Source organism: Pongo pygmaeus, chromosome 7, assembly GCF_028885625.2.
Source record: "Pongo pygmaeus isolate AG05252 chromosome 7, NHGRI_mPonPyg2-v2.0_pri, whole genome shotgun sequence".
NCBI classification, from domain to species: Eukaryota; Metazoa; Chordata; class Mammalia; order Primates; family Hominidae; genus Pongo; species Pongo pygmaeus.
In genome coordinates, this window is record NC_072380.2 from 115,125,182 (window position 1) to 115,147,984 (window position 22,803).

The 22,803-nt window shown below is 45.7% G+C and overlaps 1 protein-coding gene across 2 annotated transcripts in view; it reads left to right on the forward strand.

The window, feature by feature from the left end:
* Positions 1-21,343, forward strand: part of LOC129042409 (proline-rich protein 2-like) — a 32,046-nt gene extending 10,703 nt beyond the window's left edge. Inside the window, exons 2-5 of one of the 2 annotated variants that reach the window (XR_010127269.1) lie at positions 1,146-1,282; positions 5,078-5,208; positions 18,184-18,358; positions 20,389-21,343. The gene's annotated coding sequence lies outside the window, so the exon portion shown is untranslated. Of the gene's footprint in view, positions 1-1,145; positions 1,283-2,278; positions 2,461-5,077; positions 5,209-18,183; positions 18,359-20,388 lie in introns of those variants that run through there. The other variant, XM_063669012.1, reaches the window with a different exon arrangement.
* The last annotated feature ends 1,460 nt before the right edge of the window (positions 21,344-22,803 follow it).

Sequence of the window (22,803 nt, forward strand, 5' to 3'; positions counted from 1 at the left end):
GGTTCCAGAATCTGAAATGGTCCTTTTACAGGTTAATGAAACCTATGAACTCCTTCTCAGGATAATGCTTTTGAGCTCATAAAATGAAGTTCATAAGATTACAAATGAAGCCATTATATTGATAACACATTTATCCAAATGTAAAAAAAATAGGCTGGATGAGGTGGTGCACGTTTGTAATCCCAGCACTTTGGAAGACTGAGGCAGAAGGCTCACTTGAGCCCAGGAGCTTGAGACCAGTCTGGGCAACATAGGAAGACTCCGTCTCTACACATAATAAAAAAAATTAGCCAGGCATGGTGACACACGCCTGTAGTCCCAGCTGCTCAGGAAGCTGAGTTGGGAGGATTGCTTGAGCCCGGAAGGTCAAGGCTGCAGTGAGCCATGATGGTGCCACTACACTCCAGTGTGGGTGACAAGAGAGACTTTGTCTCTAAAAAATAAAAAAGATTACATATATATGTATATATATACACATATATATACACACATATTCACATACATATATAATGGTATTTTGGCATCATAGTGCTTCTTTAACACATTTGTTTATTATTATTATTAGTTTTGAGATACAGTCTCGCTCTGTCACCCAGGCTGGAGTGCAGTGGTACGATCTCGGCTCACTGCAACCTCCGCCTCCCGTGTTCAAGTGATTCTCCTGCCTCAGCCTCCTGAGTAGCTGGGACTACAGGCGCATGCCACCACGCCCGGTTAATATTTGTATTTTTAGTAGAGACAGGGTTTCACCATGTTGGCCACACGGGTCTCAAACTCCTGACCTCAGGTGATCCGCCACTCTCGGCCTCCCAAAGTGCTGGGATTACAGGCGTGAGCCGCACTGCGCTCCACCTATTAACACGTTTAATAACAAGATCTAGAATGGGACTGACAGCTGAGGTAATATTGAAGTTATCATGAGCATAAATGAGATTTCAAGGTCTGCAGTAGTTATGCAATATGGAAATATCTGTGATTTCTCTTAGTGACAAAGTCACAGGTCACAGGCCCTGCTGAGCCTAGTGTGGTTTGTTTCCTGTAGTTACAGTGAAGAAAATGCTAGGTGTGGTAAGAGGTTAGTGCAAATAAAAATGTTAAATATTTTTCTCATCCAAGATCACAGAGTCCTTGAATTATATCCACAGATGCCTTGGGAGTCTGAGGAACCCCAGATTCAGCACCCCTGCTTAACCTGCTTTTAAGAAGAATAAAATGGAACTTGATAAACTTCACTCAAAGGAGAGACCCACTAATAACTCCACCCACCTCACACCCAGTGAAGGTCTGGCTGTCCCTCTCTCTTCCTCTGTTCAGGCTGCTGTAACAAAATGCTATAAGTGGATGACTTATAAACAACAGAAATTTATTTCTCACAGTTCTGGAGGCTAGAATGTTCAAGATCAAGGTGCCAGCAGATTCAATGTTTTATCAGGGCACTCTTTCTCGTAGATGGAGCTTTCTCACTGTGCCCTCAGACAGTAGAAGGGACAAACAGGTTCCCTTGGGCCTATTTCCTAAGGGCACTAATCCCAGAGCCCGCATGACCTAATCACCTCCCAAAAGGCCCCAGGTCCAAGTACCATCATCTTGGGAACTAGGATTTGAATCATAAATTTTGGAGGACACAAACATTCAGACCATAGCGTCCTCTGAACTCCTAACTGAGACTTGCAGTGAAGGTAGAGAAGGATTGAGGCTGAAAAGCAGTGAGCATTTTTGGTCTCAAGCCAAATTTGCCATATTTCAGGTCTGGAGCCCAACAGAGAAAGATCCTGAGGGCCGCCAGACTTGCCAGCCTCACCTCCAGTAGGCAGCTGGAGTGAGGAAAAATGAGGCATGGGGTGAAAGGGATATAAACAAAGTATGATGTTGGGGGTTAAAAAGTCTGTTTTCATGGGGCTCTTCTGGATATTCTTGGGCCAGTTATTTTAACCTGCTTAGCTTCAGTTTCCTCAACTGCAACGTAAGATTTACATAACTATACCCAAGGAAATCAGGGGTGTTGAGAAGAGTTTAAGTGAGATAATCAATGTGAACATGTTTGGCAAAGACTGAAGTAGTGCTATTCAAACTGTAATGTGCATAGAATCCCTTGGGGATCTTGCTCAAAGCAGGTTCTGATTCAGTGATTCTGGGTTGGGCCCCAACATTCTGCATTTCTACCAAGCAGCATCCCAGGTGATACCTAAGATGCTACTCTGAGGACCATACTTTGAGTAGCAGGGTCCAAACTACTCTATAAATGTGCCTTATTATTATTGCCTTTTTTTTTTTTAAGATGGAATTTCGCTCTGTTGCCCAGGCTGGAGTACAGTGGCACGGTCTCGGCTCAGGGCAACCTCCACCTTCCAGGTTCAAGTGATTCTCCTGCCTCAGCCTCCTGAGTAGCTGGGATTACAGGCATGTGTCACACCCAGGTAATTTTTGTATTTTTAGTAGAGACGGGGTTTTGCCATGTTGGCCAGGCTGGTCTCAAACTCCCGAGCTCAGGTGACCCGCCTGCCTCGGCCTCCCAAAGTACTGGGATTACAGGCTTGAGCCACCACGCATAGGCCTATTATTGTCATTTTAATATTCTACTCTCTGACCCAAGGAGAATGACAGCTGAAGATAGGGAGGAAGGCCCAGCTCATCTCATGAGGCCAGTCTTCTGCTCAAGCAGGACACTCTGGTCTTGCAACTCTGCCTCCCCTTTGCTGCCTACCACCACCAGGTCATGATGAAGACTGGCCACAGCCAACTCAAAGAATGCTTCAAACCAAGTCAGTAGAAACTAGCCAAACATGGGGGGTGGGGGCAAAGACTGAATGGGATATTTGTGCAAAAAAAGAAATATATGCAGAAAATATTTTGCATTTGTAATGTCATATATCTCACGAAATTCCCAGAGAATACAACATATGTTTCATCTTCTGGTTTTTCAAGTAAGATCAATCATTCCTGCACAATTTTTCAAAAGCATCCCCTTTCTCATGGTTCTCATGAGGTGAAGAGCCTTTGATAGCTCCTGTTGGTTACATTTACTCTAAGCTTCTGTGTAAGAATGACCAGGAGCAGAAAGGTCAGTGCAGCTGAGAATGTAGAAGATATTATAGAGCTCTTGGGCGCTGTTGGAGGGAGTATCAACTAGAACCAGTACCAACACTTAGGAAAGCAATCTGGCTTTGTTGAGATGAAGCATGCACATATCCTATGACCTGTGAAAAACTCTGGAATATATATTTTTTCCGAGGAAGTTCTCCCACAAGTTCATAAGGATGCTCATCATGAAATTGATTGGGGTAGCTGGATGTTGAAGGCAGCTTAGGTGCTTATCACTAGAGAAAGGGATTAATAAAATATGGCAGTTTTAGACTGTTGAATACTAAGTAACAGTAAGAAATAACCAACTGGAAGTATATTGCAGCACTATAGATCTTTAAAATCCAGGGGTAGCCGGGAACAGTGGCCCATGCCTGTAATTCCAGCACCTTGAGAGGCTTGGATGGGAGGATTGCATGAGCCCAGGAGTTTTGAGACCAGCCTAGGCAACATAGTGAGACCGTGTCTCTACAAAAACTAAAAAACAAAAAAAATAGCTGGGTGTGGTTGCAGATGCCTGTAGTCCCATATACGTGGGAGGCTGAGGTGGGAGGATCACTTGAGCTTGGAGACTGAGGCTGTAGTGAGCCAAGATCACATCACTGCACTCCAGCCTGGATGACAGAGTGAGACCCTGTCTCAAAAAACAAAAGAACACTGAGGGGTAAGGGAAAAACATAGGAAATAGGAAAGGATATATAGTACATTATCATTTTTGTAAAAGCATCTCACCTAAAATAATATAACTTTTGTAAGACGGCATCCATGCATATATAAAGATATATTAAAGTAGGTGCTGTGGGGTGAAGGGAATATAATTAGGGTTTAGAGGTATAAAGGAAAAATAAAAAGTAAAATAAGGGAAGAACTTTGGATTAATGATGAAGTACTTAAAAACTGAGTTTTAATTCGAATTTCTTCACCTGCAGTAGAAAAATATTAGAGCAAAATCACCCCTCACCCCATAAACCCTCTTCTACCACAGTGTGTAACGGTCTTCACAGTCCAGCCCTGCTGCATGACCTAAACCAAAGCTAGTTCTCCATCTCAGGTGCCATCTTCCTCACCATTACCTCACAACAGGTCTTGAACTCTTCCTCTTTGACATTTTTTTGGGTAAAGTCAACTTCTTTTCATCTTAGCTTCTTGCTACATCTGCCTACAATATGTCCCTAGCAGACAGGGCTGAGTCCCAGTATGATGTGGACAACTTCACACAAAGATGTGTTAGGGCCAGGTGCGATGGCTCATGCCTGTGATCCCAGCAGTTTGGGAGGCCAAGGCAGGGGATTGCTTGAGTCCAGGAGTTCAAGACCAGCCTGGGAAACATGGTGAAACTCCATCTCTACAAAAACCACAAAAATTATCCAGGTGTGGTGGCATGCGCCTGTAGTCTCAGAAGGCTGAAGTGGGAGGATTACTTGAGCCCGGGAGGCAGAAGTTGCAGTGAGCCAAGATCATCCCACTGCATTCCAGTCTGGGTGACACAGCAAGACCCTGTCTGGAAAAAAAAAAAAAAAAAAGGGTGTGTTAGATCAGGGATTTGTCTTCCCTGGGTTTGGTGACACCATTGATTTGACATAGAACCTTAGGAAGTCCCTTCATTGTGCTTGTCTCCCCTGTAGCACATTCCACACAGCATGGTCATCTATAATGCAGGTATCTCTGTTCTCCATTAGACTGTAAGTTCATGGAGGATCAGAACCTTAGTTACCGATGTCCACTGCCCAGAACTAATCACATAAGAAGCCTGTCTCTAATAATGTTTGAGAAATGAATGGATTCCCCAGTCCCCTAAACCGGATGGTGGAACAATTTGGCCTCTAACTAACTTACACATATAATTCAAAGCTTTAATTTGTTGTAGTTTCAAAGTGCTTGTGTAATGGTCCTAGAATATGCCACAAAATAAATATGCAGTAACAAGGAGAGTGTTGCCCTAATTCTGATGTCCTGATGCATAAAGGACCATGTCCATATTTCCCTTTCCTTCAAGACGCTGAGACAATGTATGTGTGCTCCAGGAATGACTGGATGAAACAAAAAGAGAGTCTGGATGCCATTAAAGTGTTTGACTATTGGATTCCCACGGTTTGGGATGGGAAGCAGAACTGGGTGAAACTGTAGGTAAGTGCCCGTGCAGGAAAGCAGTGGGTATACATCACTGGCACCTTGCCTCTTTCAGAAAAATCAAACCTGCCTTCTGTGCAGTCAGATCTGGTGTGCCCATTACCAGCAGGGTTGGATATGTGCCTGGTTGGCTGCTTATGGGAAAGTCTGCATTTTTTCCACTATTGGAGTGATAGATACACTCAGCGGCGGCCACATCCACCTCCAGCCAAACTGTACAGCACGTGACTCAGCATCCTGGGAATCTCCAGCCTAGCTTGGACTACAGGTGCGCCCATCCTGATTGGCACATTCTCCAGGAGCTGGTCAGACCCTCTTGAAATCTGGAGGGAGTATGGCCTGGGAGTGGTGAGGAGCAGGCTGTCATGCCTGTGGGTAGAGGTCACAGGCTGTCATAACCAATGTGGATGCAGTGCCCAGTACAAGGCCTTGGGTCTCTGGAACTGGCTTTTCTTGCACTGATCACTTTCTCAAAAGGAAATGTTAATTTTAAAATGTGCTTTTTCATGACTGCCTTTCTTGGACAAGGTGAAAGGCAGTGGCGAAAAAGCACATTTTAAAGGACAGGACATTGTTTCACATCCAACTAAGTGGAATGAAAAGACCCTCACAGCCCAGGGGAGAGCAAGTAGGTGGTGAAACGGGTTCATCTAGGTCCTGGCTCTAAGGTCCCATCAGCACAGCAGCAGCGGTGTTCAGTTCCAAAAGTCATTTGTGGTCTGCTGGGACTCCGGGTGGCTGGCTTCTGCTGCCTGCTGCTCCAGGATAGAATCCAAACTCCAAGCATAATGCAGAACATTTCAACTTAAATTTGGGTTATATGGCTGCTGCGGGAATGGTGTTTGTTCCCTGGTGCGTTCAGCTTTGAAGGCTGCCATCTGTCCAGCTGTAAGCAGGCTGGAAGGACTAGGAACATGCTGCTTGGAGGTTGTCTACCTCCCCTGTTCCCCACTCCTGGGTCCCCAACCCTCCCTCTCCTCCCTTCCTCCATCAATCCCAGGTCCCCAGCCCACCTCTCCTTCTCCCCAACTCCTGGGTCCCCAGTCCCTCCACCCTCCTCCACTCCCTTCTCTGTCCCTGGCCTTCCCTCCCCTCTGATCCTCCTCCCGCTTTCCTGGATCTCCAGGTTCACTCCCACCCCACCCCAACCCCGTCCCCACCCAGTCCCCAGCCCTCCCACCTTCCTCCGCCCACTGCCTGTGGCCTGAGTTCACAAGACTCCCTTCACCTTTTGGGGCAGTGGGCTTTAACAATTCTTGAGCTATAGCAACACTAGAAAAGGAATAGGATTAACTGGGAGGAAAAAGTGGAAGGATGAGGAAAAGGGCTGTAGTGGAATGTGATATAGGTCCTTTCGCAAGGGCAAAAATTAGGAAAGATTAGTGTATCTCAACCTTGGCTGCATGTTAGAACCACTTGAGGTCTTAAAAATCACCACTTCAGGCCAGGCGCAGTGGCTCACGCCCATAATCCTAGCACTTTGGGAGGCTGAAGCAGGCGGATCACTTGAGGTCAGGAGTTCGAGGCTAGCCTGGCCAACATGGCCAAAGCTTGTCTCTATTAAAAATACAAAAATTAGCTGGGCATGGTGGCACACACCTGTAATCCTAGCTACTCGGGAGGACGAGGCAGGAGAACCCCTTGAACCTGGAAGGTGGAGGTTGCAGTGAGCCAACATCGTACCACTGTACTCCAGCCTTGGTGACAGAGTGAGACTCCATCTAAAAAAAAATCCCCACTTCAGCCACATCCAAGACCAGTGAAGTGGGTATCTCTGGGGAGTGAGACTCAGACGTGTGTAGTTTTTAGAGTTCTCCAAAGTGATTCCAACGTACAGCCAAGGTCGAGAACCATTGCTCTAGATTCAGGCAAGACTTTAAGGAAAGGATGGTGGCTCTCTGTTTGTTTCTGTTTCTTCCTGCTAGTTAGCTAAAGAATTAGGCAATTGTCAGAACGATCGCTGGTGCTTGTGCACACTTTCTGTCTTCCCACATCTGACGATAATTGCTATCAGGCAAGGACATTTAATATGAATCCACTTAAAAAGAGAATCATGATTTTGTAATCAGTGTGAAAAATGTTTGATTGGAACTTCCTACTGAGAAATGAAATTAAAAGATATTAAAATATATTTTCTTAGTTTAACAAATCTAGGTTATAATTGCAACCATGCATTAATTGTTACAAAATGAATTATATGTTAGTTACTTTTCTCAATATTCATTTCCTAACAAACTTTTATATGATAACATCTTTCACTTGGACTTTTAAACTCTATCATAGAAGAGGTGGAGTTTTTTGGTTTTGTTTGTTTTGCAAAATAAGAGTTTATCAGCGTGGGCAACATGGCAAAACCTCATCTGTACAAAAAAGTACAGCAATTAGCTGGGCATGGTGGTGCATGCCTGTGATCCCAGCTACTTGGGAGGCTGAGGTCAGAGGATCGCTTGAGCCCAGGAGGCGGAGGTTGCAGTGAGCCGAGATCACGCCACTGCACTCCAGCCTGGGCAACAGAGCAAGACCCTGCCCCAAAGAAAAGAAAAAAAAAAGAGTTTATTAGCTTTCCTAAAAGCCTCTTTTTATCCTTTGGTATTTAAATTATTTTATTTTGAAGGGCCTATGTGGCACCATCTCTCTCAGCACTCTGCTCTTCAATCGTGAACTGGTTTAAACATGCCAAATCTTTATTTGTCAATGTCTTTGCTTGAAGTTCAAGCAATTTGCCAATATTACTTTTGTCACCTTCATTAAATCCTGTATCTTTTGCAAGTTTTGCAGCTTCACTCTGAAGGCAATTTGCATAATATTTACGTTACATTTGCTGAATTTTTACAATGGCAAGAGACTGACCCACAGAGACCTAATCAGTGGGGCAGTAGTGTTAACTGAAGTGATGTTTTAACCTAGTCATTGGGGTATAGTGTTAGCTGAAGTGATGTTTTTTAATAGGGACCAGTTTTATAAGTGACTAATATATTCACTAATATACGTATTGTGAATATAATATATCCACTAATATACATATTGTGAATATAATATATCCACTAATATACGTATTGTGAACATAATATATTCACTAATATACGTATTGTGAATATAATATATTCACTATATATTCACTAATATATGTATTAGTGAATATTTTCACTACTGAACTTCCTAACTTCAAGGAATTGAATAATGAACACCTGAGTAATGATAGACATATACTTATTGCATATTGACCCCATATATACACAAAAGAGGTAAATGTGCACTGTAAAGTATATATCAGTTAACACAGATTATTGTACCTTGTATTTAAATGTGGCATTTCAGACAATGTTACTATTTCCTGTACCTGAAGAAGTGGGCACGTTAACTGAGTTTTAATCAGTGTGTCTTCAGAAAGGAAGTGACTACTAGTTTTTCCATATAGTAATCATAATAATCTCTAACACTTATTGAGCTAAGGCTCTGCTCCAAGCCCATTACCGTATTTATAGCAGTTCTCTGACCAATATGAATAATGCTATCTCCAGGTTGTAAATAAGTTTACGTGGATGCTCTATGTTGCTAATGCCTCTTGAAATAACTGGAAGCGTTCTGCAACTGGTCTTCACCTGTAGAAAACCTCCCTCCTTAGTCCAGCCTGAAAAAGCATTTCCTTGGCCCTGGACAGGAAGATAGCTCTGTATATATAGCTTTCTGGCCTGAGCATTCATCTCAGAACCCTGAGCTGGGTTGGACTCCTCCAGCAGCAGCTCAGACCCCTCCCAGCACAGCCCCTCAGTCCTGCTCCTACACCCCAGTGCTCAGATGCCCACCACCTCCCTAGGCACCTTGTTTTCTTTTTCTTTTTAAACAAGTGTAATTGTTCAAAAGTTTTTCCTTGTGCCAAGATTTTTTCCACCCACCCCACCAATCCCAGTTCTGCTATTGGGGAATTACTACCCCAAACAAATAGAATTCCTTTTCTTTCTTCTTTCTTTTTATAGACAAGGGCTCACTCTGTTGCCCAGGCTAGAGCCTAATGGCTCAAACACAGCTCACAGCAACCTCAAACTCTTGGGCTTAAGAGATCCTCCCGAGTAGCTAGGACTGCAAGTGCACACCATCATACCTGGCTAATTTTTTTACTTTTGTAAAGAAGAGATCTCATTATGTGGCCCAGGCTGGTTTCGAACTCCTGGCCTCAAGAGATCCTCCCATCCCTGCCTCCCAAAGCGTTGGGATTACTGGCATGAGCCACTGTGTCTGGCCTAGAATTCCTTTTCTGTGGGGATATTCTTCATGGAGCGGAAGGCACTGTCACCTGAACTGTGGCGAGATGCTCCGTGCTGTGGGTATATACCTCTGAATCACTTGTTCAGCAGGCTGTAAACCTAGAACCAGAGATTTTACTGGAATTGAGCAGTCAATTAGTGAAATAAATTAAGACCCATTGAATAAAGGTTAAACACAGGCCAATAAATTACTTGTAAAATGTTTGCATCATCCTCCAAAACAAAGGGTGGGTTTTTCCCCCAGACACCACGTAGAAGATGCCTAAAGCTATTAAGGAGAATGTGATAAAGGGTTACGAGGTTAATAACCCACTTCCCGGGCCTGGCTGCTTACAGTTTGAGATTCCCCTGGGGAAGTGCCTCTGCATCAGTTTGTTTTGACAGCTGACCTCTTTCTGAAGCAGAGGTTCTCTCAGAGATGGCCCTGGAGTCTCAGTGGCCACCATCTGGCTGACTCCTCCCTTTCAGAAGGATGACAAGCTTAGTGCAGGAGAAGAAGCAGCCTCCCGGCTCTATTTCACTGGGCTCAGATGAGGAAGGCAGGTGGACTGTGTACAGAAAGGAGGAGGCCATTTTTAGTTTCCTCCTTTTCTTATGTTTTTTTGAGACAGAGTCTCGCTCTGTCACCCAGGCTGGAGTGCAGTGGTGTGATCTCGGCTCACTGCAACCTATGCCCCCGGAGTTCAAGAGATTCTCCTGCCTCAGCCTCCTGAGTAGCTGGGACTACAGGTACCCACTGCCACACCCAGCTAATTTTTGTATTCTTACTAGAGACAGGGTTTCGCCATGTTGGCCAGGCTGATCTCAAACTCCTGACTTCAAGTAATCTGCCTACCTCGGCTTCCAAAAGTGCTGGGATTACAGGCGTGAGCCACTGCTCCCGGCCTGCTTTCTCCTTTCCTATGCTGAAGAATGTTTCTGGGTTTGGGAGTTCAGGGGCTTTTCTTTGTTCAGCTGTCTCCTCATCATTTACCTGGGGAGAGAATTGGCCTAAAGGAGCAACATGAAGGACAGCACCCTCCTGTCCTCGTGAGGAGACTCGAGACCTGCTGAGGGCTCTTCTGTGGCCTACAGTATCAGTCCTCCCAACAGGCACATGCCTGTGCATCTGATGGCCCAGCTGGCACCCCAGCTAGGGGTAAGGGCAGGAAGAATGAGGGTGCTGGAAGAGGATTTGGGAAAGATCTAGAGGAGAGAAGAGAGGGCAGGAGTCATGGCTGTCTTTGAGAGAAAATAGCAGTAAGATTGGCACTAAACCCTAAAATCAGGGTTTCAACCCAGCTGTTGGGTCCTGATGGAAGCTTCCTCTCTGGGCTTTACCACTCCCCCAAAGTCTTCTGAGCATGTGTAAAGCTTCCACCATAGCCATCCAATCCTTTGATGCCAGGTCTGATTTTGGTAGAGTCCAGGAAAGGAAATTGAGAAGCTGGGTGTGTTGCTAGAAAGATGAGTGTGATAGGGACCAAACACGACTGCACTGGGCGCTGGGCTACATGTCTGTGAAGTTATCTCCCTTGGCCTCACCACAAGCTGCCTATGTGCCCTCCTCCACAGAGGAAGGAACAGAGATGCACAGAGAGAAGTCTAAAAACAAGTCACATTGCTGGTGGGTGGACAGGAGCCCAGGCAGGCTGCTCATTGCTTCCCTGTCCTGGTGTGGTATGGGCCTGGGGACCACGGCCACTCTGCCAGGCTGGGCCCACCAAGTGCTCTCTAAAACCTGGAGTCCTTACTCCTCGTTACAGTAACAGTCCCCAAGCCTGGGTGATCATGAGCTGCTCTTTAGGAAATCCAAATACAGATTCCTGAGTCGCTTCCCTGACTTCATACCTCTAGTGTAGGGCCTGGGAGTCAGTATTTTCCAAGCCCTCCTCAAGTGGTTTTGATAACCAAGTGCAGGAACCACTGGGTTAGATCATTAGTGGGGCCTTTGTAATTAACCTCACCTAGGCCGGGTGCAGTGGCTCACGCCTGTAATCCCAGCACTTTGGGAGGCCGAGGCGGGCAGATCACAAGGTCAGGAGATCGAGACCATCCTGGGTAACGCGGTGAAACCCCATCTCTACTAAAAATACAAAAATTACCCGGGCGTGGTGGCGAGCCCCTGTAGTCCCAGCTACTCGGGAGGCTGAGGCAGGAGAATAGCATGAACCCGGGAGGTGGAGCTTGCAGTGAGCCGAGATTGCACCACTGCACTCTAGCCTGGTGACAGAGCGAGACTCCGTCTCAAAAAAAAAAAAAAAAAAGCCTCACCTAATTCCAGGCACTTGCTTTCCTGGACTTAGACTCAATTATAAGGCTGCAAAACACACTAGTGTATATCTCTGGAACTTTAAGTCTGGCTATGGCCATTTAGTCACTTGACCAATGTACATGAAATACCCATCTTGTACCTGTGCTGTTTCAGGAACGGGGATATACCAGAAGAGGCAGGGCTACTGCTTTCATGGAGCATGTAGTCTAGCAGAGATATACAAAACCCCTTCGCCCCCACTCCAGCACCTTCCTTTCCACCACCTTCACCACCTTGCATCTTTTTTTTTCCTGGTCTTCCGACCTTATGAGTTCATAAACATTTTTATTAAAAAATTGTTTTTTGAGACAGGGTTTCACTCTGTTGCCCAGGCTAGAGTGCAGTTGTGCAATCATATCTCACTGCAGCCTTGACTTCCTGGGCTCAAGTGATCCTCCTGCCTCAGCCTCCCAAAGTATTGGGATTACAGGCCTGAGCTACTGCACCTGGCCCATAAACTTCTCCTTTCAAAGTGGAGTCTGTGTCCAATTCATTTCTAGACTGTTATTTTCTCCTGGACTCAACCCTACACCCAGTTACCTATATCTAGTATAATAGTTTGCACTCAGTAAATGTTTGTTAAATAAATGCATTTATTCACTCATCAAATATTTAGAGTGCCTACGATGTGCCAGGCATAGTTATTGGTACCAGGACAATGATGAGAGTGAAGCAAGCAAGGTACTTAGGGTGCACAATTTAAGGAGACACTTACTCTAGGATCATGCAAGTGCACCTGAGCCTGAGGACCTCCTTAAATGTTGTGCCCTAGGTGCCCTGGCTCTTTGCAGGGATATGCATGTTTCCTGTCCTAAGTCTTTTTCATTTGTGTGTGATCTGCCTTTTCAACCAGATTGTGAGGCCTTATTCTGGTCTGTCTCTTCCGCCTCTTCTTGTACCACCTCCTGCCTCATACGGTGTTTTCTAGAATGTTGTCCCTGATCATCTGCCTGGGATCCTTGGTAGCACTTGTTTAAAATTCAATTTTCCAGGCCAGGCATGGTGGCTCACACCTGTAATCCCAGCACTTTGGGAGGCCGAGGCTGGATCACTTGACATTAGGAGTTTGAGACTAGCCTGGCCAACATGGTGAAAACCCGTCTCTACTAAAAATACAAAAAAAAAAAAAAAAAAAAAGCCAGGCATGATGGCATGCACCTGTAATACCAGCTACTCAGGAGGCTGAGGCAGGAGAATTGCTTGAACCCGGGAGGTGGAGGTTGCAGTGAGTCAAGATCGTGCCATTGCACTCCAACCTAGGCAACAAGAGTGAACCTCTGTCTCAAAAATAAAAAATAAAAAATAAATAGGTAGATAAAATTCAGTTTTCCAAGTCCTACCTATTGAGTCAGGTTCTTTGAAGGTGACACTGAGGAATACGCATCACTGACAAGCTCCCTGAGTGCTGAGGCACAATTGAGGACCCCTGGCTCACTGGTTTGTTCAGTCAGTAGGATTAATGCTGAATAATACTAGAAGAAGAACCCAGGGAGAAGACAGGGGAACAGGGGCATTTAATATGCATCAGTGCCTTTGGATTCTGTTTACAGAGACAGAAAAGGAAGGCAAGGGAAGAAGGCAGTCTAGAGGTGTACATGCTGGCCTGGACTCTGCCCCGTGTGCTCTGCAGGAAGATCTTGATCAGCTCACCCCTGCACTTTAGCTGGGCCACTCTGGACCCTGCCCCATCTTCCTCTGACTCTTCTTCTTTTTTTCCTTTTTTTTTTTTTTTTTTTTTTGAGACAGTGTCTCACTCTGTCACCTAGGCTGGAGTGTAGTGGCATGATCTCGGCTCACTGCAACCTCTGGCTCCCAGGTTCAACCAATTCTCAGCCTTCCAAGTAGCTAGGACTACAGGCACGTGCTACCACCCCTTGCTAGTATTTTGTATTTTTAGCAGAGACGAGGTTTCACCGTGTCAGCCAGACTGGTCTGGTACTCCTGACCTCAGGTGATCCACCTGCCTCGGCCTCCCAAAGTGTTGGGATTACAGACGTGAGCCACCACGCTGGCCCTTTGACTGTTCTTGAGTTGCCCATACTGCCTGCCCAAGGAGCTAGAGGCTGACACTGTCAGCTGCTTTGGCAGCTGTGTCAGAAGTTTCTCTGGTGCAGGGTAGGGGCAGGTGGGTTTATGGCTGGCTGGGGGGTGGGTATGAGTGTGGCAGAGCAAACAAGGCACATGGGGAGGTCTGTAAGTTTACCTCCCACTTCTAAGACAGGTAGCTATCATTTTTACATGCTTCACGTGGTACGCTGCATCAATGCCCACACACTTTGGGGTGACAGATACATATTGTTTAATGGTAATTATCTGGATGAGAGAAATCACTTGTGTGAGTTACCAGTAAACCCAGTTTGCAGGGTGGAGCACACCTTTGGCTTTCCCAATCCATTAGCCCCTTGGCGGTATCACCATGAGATTCCTCTTGCTGTCCAACCACACCCAGCTCCCTCATAGAAGAGTTCAGGTGTGAGTCTCGAATCTGCATTTTAGCTTGTTCTTAAAAGTATTCAGGCAGGGAGATGGAGGACATAAAGTCCAGCTCAGGAGGCAATTTGGGACACTGTTGGCATCTGGGTAACCATCCAAGTGTCCCTAAATGGCAAATTATTGATATAGGGCTTCCAACAGCAGGTCATTCAGTTGAATTAATTAATAACCTATTATTTGCTTGTAAGGTTGAGGACAGTGGTTTTCAAGCTTTTGTGTGTATCAGTATCACCTATTAAGCTTGTTAAAACAGGTGCCCCACCCCGAACTCTTAAGAGATGACGCCTGGAAATGTATCCTTTCAACAAAACTCCCTAAGCACTTCACACACACACACACACACACACACACACACACACACACACACACACACACACACACACACACACACACATATACACGAGTTTACCTCTGGTTCTTTGAACTAGGAAGTTCTGCAGTGTTTTTTTCTTTCTTTCTTTCTTTTTTTTTTTTTCTTGAGACAAGATCTGGCTCTGTTGCCCAGGCTGGAGTACAGTGGCGTGATCTCAGCTCACTGCAACTTCTGTCTCCCAGGATCCAGCCATCCTCCCACTTCAGCCTCCAGAGTAGGTGATACTACAGGCACATGCCACCACACCTGGCTAATTTTTGTATTTTTTGTAGAGATGGGGTTTCGCCATGTTGCCCAGGCTGGTTTCAAACTTGTGAGCCCAAACAATTTGCCGGCCTCAGCCTCCCAAAGCGCTGGGATTACAGGCATGAGCCGTCGCACCCGGCCAAGTACTTGTTTCTTAATTAAGGCAGAGTATTCTCTCTCTCCCCTCAGCCTTTTCTTCAAATGTGATGGTTGGTGCTCCGTCCACTTGGCTAAGATGGAACTATCTTTTCGAGATCCCTTTCCCTGTACAGTTCTGAGTTAAATTTGACCAGAAGAAGAACTTGTACCAGGTTTGGAAAATGTGAAGCGGCAGCCATTACTCTCGAAGAGTCATCAGGGTTAGATGTGGTGACAGACACAGAGAGGCCAGCGGGTTCCAGCTTGTCCTTGCTGTCCTGCACTCCACATCCAGTCCTCTTCCTGACTGCTGACTCCAGGACTGACAGCAGCCCCAGCCCCTCCCTCAGATGGCATTTCCACGGAGGAGGGACCACAGGCTTCTATTTTCAGCCTCTCCACAGCAGCAGGATGTGCTTAGCTTGTCCAAGGGACTGCTTGGCGGCTCCTTCTCTGATCCTCCCATTCCTCCATTCCTCCGGGGCCTTTGCCTCTCCAGTTCCTCCCAAAGTTGTGTAATGTCCAATTCCTATAATAAGTGTGTCCTTTATCCCATAACTCCAAGGGGTTCGCTTCCCTGACTTAACCCTGACTGTTCAGTTAAGAAGTACTTCCCATGTCTGAAATAAATCAAGACCTGGGAATTAGGACTTCCATTTAGATCCAAAGGGATGTCCATGGGATGTAAAGATGTGTAAACACCGTGAAGACAGCTAAAAGCTCACCCGTCGGTCTTACCTTCCATGATTATAGGGTAATTGAAATATATGATTTCCCCAAGTTCTCTACTGGCAAATAAAGTACCTTGGGCAAATGCAGTAAAAGTCACCCTTTCCTTTTCCTCCTGACTTTCCCTTTAAGCCGGTGTCCTTGTTCAGACCACAACGTGCGTATGTGGTATGTATGTGGTAGGCTGTCACTTACTGCCAAGAAGCCCTGAGTCCAGCCTGTAACTGAGTCCATTCCTAGAATCATTAAGCACAGACAGGTCACAGAATGGCCCCACCAAAATGCTTCATGAAAGGATAGGCATTCTTTGGCTTGTTGTACAATTTTTTCTCTGCCCCAATGCCATGGGCAGCCGTTCTTTTCTGACCACCCATGTGAATAAGCTCTGGTAGGATCCTGGATTGTCCTTACCATAGCCTTCATGAAACTGTGCTGCTACTATTCACTGGATGTCTGTGTTATGCACTAGATGGCAAGTACTCTTAGGACAGTGTCTCTCATCCAGTCACTTGGCTTCCGGGTATCTAGCACAGCACCTGCACAGAGAAGCATGGGTAAACATTTGCAGAATGAGTGATGACCCATGTGGAGGTCACATCTGCTTTGAGGCTGAGACTTTCCTATCAGGCTTTATCCTCATTTGAAAGGGCCTGGAACCAGGGACCAGATCTGTGCCCCCTTTAGAGTGTGAGGCCCACATACCAGGAGATGGAGCTATAGAAGGGCCAGCTACTGGCCACCAGAGACCTGACTGGTGTGAGGCCTCCTGTGGTGCCTGGCCAATCTTGGCTGATCACAGCCTACGTCAGGATTGATAATCATGTGGCACAAGAGCCCCCGCTCCATTCTCCAGAGCCCACACTCCCTAATCTATTATGGCCCTTGAGCCTTCTCAAAACAACACCTAGGCAGCTGCTACCAGTGATCAGAGTGGCAGCTATAAATGGAAGCCATTCTTCACCCTTGGATAGCCTCTGAGATCTGTCTCGCCATCATCCCTGCCATCCGAGGCATCACTATTTTTGTTTATGGGGAGGCATGAATACCAAACCAAAATATCAACAAGTGAAGTAGAAATTGAGTTGTAAATAAATGATACCAAGTTTATCCAACTCAAGCAACTGATAAACCAACCACTTGACTGGGAGAAGAACATTTTTCTCCCAGTCAAATGGAAAAGGCAAAAAGATGGCTTTGTTTGTATGCTGTGATGCCACTTTTATGTATTTATTTGTTTTTAGAGACAGGCTCTTGCTCTGTTGCCCAAGGTAGAGTGCAATGGCATGATCATAACTCACTGTAGCCTTGAACTCTTGGGCTCAAGTGATCCTCCGCTTCAGCCTCCTGAATAGCTAGGACTATAGGATGTGCACCTAATTTCATTTTTTTTTTTTTTTAGAGATGGGGTCTTTCTATATTGCCCTGGCTAGTCTCAAACTCCTGGTCTGAAGCGATCCTCCTGGCCCTGCCTCCCAAAGCACTGGGGTTACAGGCTCAAGGCGTTGTACCCAGTCAATGCCACTTTAAAATGGGCGTTTGGTGTGGACCCAAATGTCTGGGGACAAGACTGCCCCCAGGGACTCTTTTACTGCAGAGAAACCTCCTCTCCCCACTCCATAGCCCACATGCAGGTCTGGTAGGAGTCTCCAAATCCCACCCGTCTCCCTGCGCTGCAGTTGCCCTGCTTTACCTGCAGACTTTGGCATCTGGTAACAATGACTTGAACCCCTGGAGTGTCGGATGAGAAGAGGAGAGGTCAGTGCTGTGGTACAATAGAAGGAGGGGACAGGAGGCAACCACTTGGTTTCTCGCCCCAGTTCTGCCACCTACAAACCATGTTACCTGTGACAAGTCAACATTTGGGAGCCTCCACTTCCTCACCTGTTAAAGGAAGTTGAGGCAGTGGTTATTAGTTGCCTGTATTTATGTATCTCGTTGGGATATTGATAATATCCTATAACACTGAAAAGGCTAATGTGAAAGTGCTTTAAGTAAGAAAGGGGAAAGTTTTTGTTTTGTTTGCTACTTTATAGCACACAGCCTGGCCCATAGTATAGCAGGGTGTTCAGTAAAATGTTTGTTGAATGAACAAATGTGAACACAAAAATCTTGCTCCCCTGGGAGTGGAGAGGGAAGTGAGGTCAGGAAGGTGCACACAGGGGACCTAACAAGTGGAGGAGATATTGTATGTGTGAGGCTGACGGGGGCTACATGCTACATGCTTTCTAGTTCCTCTCTGTGTTTGTATGTTGATGTTTTTTGTATGTATTCAACATCCAATGAAAGCATTTTTTAAAAATTAATGAACAAACAAACAAACAAGTAGACAGAAAAAACCCGTGAAGTACCTTCCCAAAGGAAGCTATTATTAGTGCTAGTACAGCTTTTGCTCTGCCATTAAAACAGTTCTAAGTGATTTCACTTAATTCACAAAGATTCTATGTTCAGGCCAAGCATTGCTGAAAGGTGGAAGAATTCATGGAAAGAAGGTTATACCAGAAACCAAGATCTGCTTTTTAAAAGGGAACATGTACGCTCATCTTTTGGCTTGAATTCACTGCCTTTCACTTATGTGTGGTCCCTCCTGTGCTGAGTGTGCATGGAGTTCTGGTATGCCATGGTTCTTTGCTTGTGCAGTGGCCTCTGCCTCGCTTCTCCTTGCTAAGTCTCACTCATCCTTCAAGACCTACCCCAGGTGTCATCCTTTCCGGGAAGTGTCTCTGAACCACCTCACTGGATTAAAAAGCATCGTGCCACCTTAGCACATCTATGGCAGTTGGTCTCAATTGGGGGTGGGCAACTTTGTTTCACTGAGGACATTTGGCAATGTCTGGAGGCAATTTTGATTGTCATGGCTGGGGGTGGGGATGGAATGTGTACCACTGGCATCTAGTGGGTAGAGGCCAGGGATGCTGCTAAACATCCTACACTGCACAGCACAGCCATCCCCACAACAGACTGTCTGATCCAAAATGTCATTAGTGCTACTGTTGAGAAGCCCTGCTTGATGGTATGAAATTATCTCTTTGTATATCAGTAAGGACCCATATCAACCTGGGAAGACCCAAGGTTGATTCAGCCTTTTGTCCCCAGCACCCAGTACACTGCTTGTAACCACACACACAGACACACACACACACACACCATATAAATATGTATATATAAACGATGTGTATCTATATTGGGTGGGTGTTTTTTTTGTTTTGTTTTGTTTTGTTTTGTTTTTTCTGAGACAGGATCTTACTCTATCACCCAGGCTGGTGTGCAATGTTGTCATCACAGCTCACCACAACCTCCACCTCCCCAGGCTCATATGATCCTCCTGTCTTCAGCCTCCTGAGTAGCTGGGACTACACAGGCATGCACCACCACACCTGGCTAATTTCTGTATTTTTTGTAGAGACAGATTTTTGTCATGTTACCCAGGCTGGTCTCAAACTCCTGGACTCAAGCAATCTGCCTGCCTCCGCTTCTGAAAATGCTGGGATTACAGGCTTCAGCCACCGCACCTGGCATTTTTTTTTTTTTTTTTTTTTTTTTTGAGACAAGGTCTTGCTCTGTCACCCAAGCTGGAGTGCAGTGGCATGATCACGGGGCTCACTGCAGCCTTGACATCCCTGGTTCAAGCAATCTTCCCACCTCAGCCTTTCTGGGTAGCTGGGACTTCAGGCAAGTGCCACTGTGCCCGGCCAATTTTTAAAATTTTTTGTAGAGATTGGATCTCACCATGTTGCCTAGGCTGGTCTGGAACTCCTGACCTCAAGTGATCCACCCACCTGGGCCTCCCAATATGCTGAGATTACCGACATGAGCCACTGTGCCGACCTGTGTTGTTTTTTTCATTCATTCATTCCTCTATTCCGTGTAAAGTGTAGTACTTAGCTGGAGATGCACAAAACTAAGGTTCCTGCTCTCAGGAAGCTTGGCAATCAAATGGAGGAAAAGTTCATGTCAACACCCAATTATTCACAAGACAGGTTGAAACAGGGCCCTAACAGAAGATAGGCAGAGTGCTCTGGGAGACCTGATTATTAGGTTGAACCAAAGTAAGTTGCTGACATGCTACCTTTTTAACTGGAAAAACAGCAATTTTGTATGGTTCACCCCAAAATGTGGTTTAACTTACATGCTTTGGACTGGCTTGAGGGCGACGATCAGACTTCACAGAGGAGACACAGGAAATGTTTCCAGTCTTGCCTTCCCCACTGCATGGTCCTTCCCTAAATGCAAAGACCATGTATTTTCTTCCCTGACATCACACTTCCTGGGAGAGTGTCTTGCATTTATAAGGCCTTAGTAAATTTTTGTTGACTAGGGTTCAGGTAACTATCGGTATTGCAAGTTGGTTTTTATTATTGTGACTGCACTTTTACCCCCAGAAACTCTGAAGAACAGTGTTATACAGGCACAAAATTTGTAGTGTTTTCCTAGTAGCAACAGGTACAAGAAAACACAGTCCCCTAATACCACCCAAAGCCACAGCCTGTCAGGGGAGCCATCATGGAAACTGTCAGGAGCTAAAGGTCCAGGGCATAGCTGGTGACCATCTGGGAGGTCAGCTGCCCCTGGCGGTGTCAGGCAGCCCCAGGCACACCTGGCCATGAGCCTTGGCCACTTACTCACCTCGTGTTCTGCAGCAGGTGGTGGAAGATAAACAGCTCAGAGCTGGACTCAGAACTTGGCAGAGTCCTGCTTTCAACTATGTGCAGCCAGAAAACTCTGGAAAACTGAACTGTTTATTAGGGTCAAATTTTGGTAAGTCCGATAAAGTCTGGCTCCAGGTGTCAATCTAGTCTCTTGAAAGAATTGCCCAGAAGCTCATTGCTGACTGGCTGGATGTTACCAGTGGCATACAGCCTCTGCTTGTGGGTGGAATCCGGCAGCTCGGACACCGCCCGACAGTTCCTGATGCAAGCCTGGGCAGGAGCTAGAGCTAGGGGCTTACCGCCAAAGAGGAGATAAGCCCAGGGGAGCCCTGCAGGCTATCCAACCATCTGCCAGCTGGACTCGCTCCAGGCCACTGGTGACCCCTGCCATGACATCGGACACCAGTAGCAAGAAAGCCTGCAATCCAGTATGCTTCTCTTTTCCTTTCTACAGGACTCCTAGAGGGTGGAGCTAGCTCCCGTCCTTCCAAATGCAGCAACGACATTAAGGACATTTGTTCACATGGATCACAGTTGGTGTTCCAAAGTTGTCCTACCTGGACATTGCTGTCAGAGGCATGGACTAAAATACGCAATTCTGGCCTAAATAAAGGAAGCTCTCGGTGTTACTTTTTTTTTTTTTGAGATAGAGTCTTACTCTGTTACCCAGGCTGGAATGTAATGGTGTGATCTCAACTTACTGCAACCTCCACCTCCCAGGTTCAAGCAATTCTCCCGCCTCAGCCTCCTGAGTAGCTGGGATTACAGGTGCACGCCACCATACCTGCTAATTTTTGTATTATTAGCAGAGGCGGGGTTTCACCATGTTGGCCAGGCTGGTCTCCAACTCCTGACTTCAAGTGATCCACCCACCTCAGCCTCCCAAAGTGCTGGGATTATAGGCGTGAGCCACATTGCCTGGCCTTTTTGAGGATTATTATAAGTAAAAGAAAATTCAGACCACGAACGTAGCATTCCTTTAGGTGTTTTGCATAGATACAGTTTTTTGCTTTACTAGGGGTCCACTGGTAAAAGGTTTGTGGAAATCTGAGCAGCTGATGTTTGTGTGCGTTCAGATTCTTTGGGATCTATCTATGAGACTTGGCGAGGCAATACGACTTCCAACATTTCCCCAGGGAAAAAGTTACTCAAGGTTACTGAACTCATGAAACCATGTGGATTTCCAGCATGTGTTATTATAATCTCACTATCCTTCCGATTTTAAAATGCTGTAACTCTGTAATTTTTTTTCTGTGGTCAGCCCTTCCCAAAGGTATCCACCTTTCAGTTTGTCCTGTGGAGCACGCTCTTGGCAGAGTTTGGCATTGTTTGTTATCAGGGGGTTTGATTTATGTAAAATTGCATTAAATCACTAATAAAGAAGACTTTGTTTAATTTGTATTTTTGGAGGGAAAGAAATATTTTTCGGTATAACCATCATAAATCTTACCAGCTCATAAGTGGAGCTTCATTCCCAGATACTGTATGTTAAAGCCACCAATGTTTCAAGAGATTCTAGAGACTATGATGTTTGTTGAATGACTGAGTTTTCCAGCATCATTTCTAGCCTTCATCATATGTTACTATCATAACAATAATTATATAAGTTATAAAGAGTCTAAACCCATAGTTTGATAAGTGAAATTAAATATCCTTCATTTTTTGTAAGGTTTTCCAGCCTGAGCAATGTCTCACAGGTAAAGAAACAACACAAAATTAAGGCAATTACCTTATTTTGAACAGGAAGTGGCATAAGCAATTCAGAGTGTGCCCCTAACATAGGAGCTGTTCCTCCATACCCCTCCCCATCCCAAAGTATAATTTTGGGAGAAAGAGGTGTCTTCTGTCTGGTTGGTTATCTACTGTTGCACCTTCTTTTTTTATTTATTGAGATGAAATCTCGCTCTTGTCACCCAGGCTGGAGTGCAAAGGTGAGATCTTGGCTCACTGCAACCTCCGCCTCCCAGGTTTAAGCAATTCTCCTGTCTCAGCCTCCCAAGTAGCTGGGATTACAGGCACCTGCCACCACGCCCTACTCATTTTTGTATTTTTAGTAGAGACGGGGCTTCACCATGTTGGCCAGGCTGGTCTCGAACTCCTGACCTCAGGTGATCCGCCTGCTTTGGCCTTCCAAAGTGCTGGGATTACAGGCGTCAGCCACCACACCCGGCGCACCTTCTTATAAAGTAAGCACCACATCATCTCTAGAATGAGCATCTAGCTGCTCATTGGGAGATGAAACTTTCATTCTGGTTTGAGATGAATGCATGGACTCACATAGGGCTACTGAACCACTAGTCTTGACTGAGTTAGAGAGAACAAAGGTAACATGTTTATATTTCCAAGTTGCTTCCATTGTAAAAATCAGTTTTGTAGCTCCTTTTGTTTGAAAATATTCTGGTAAAATAA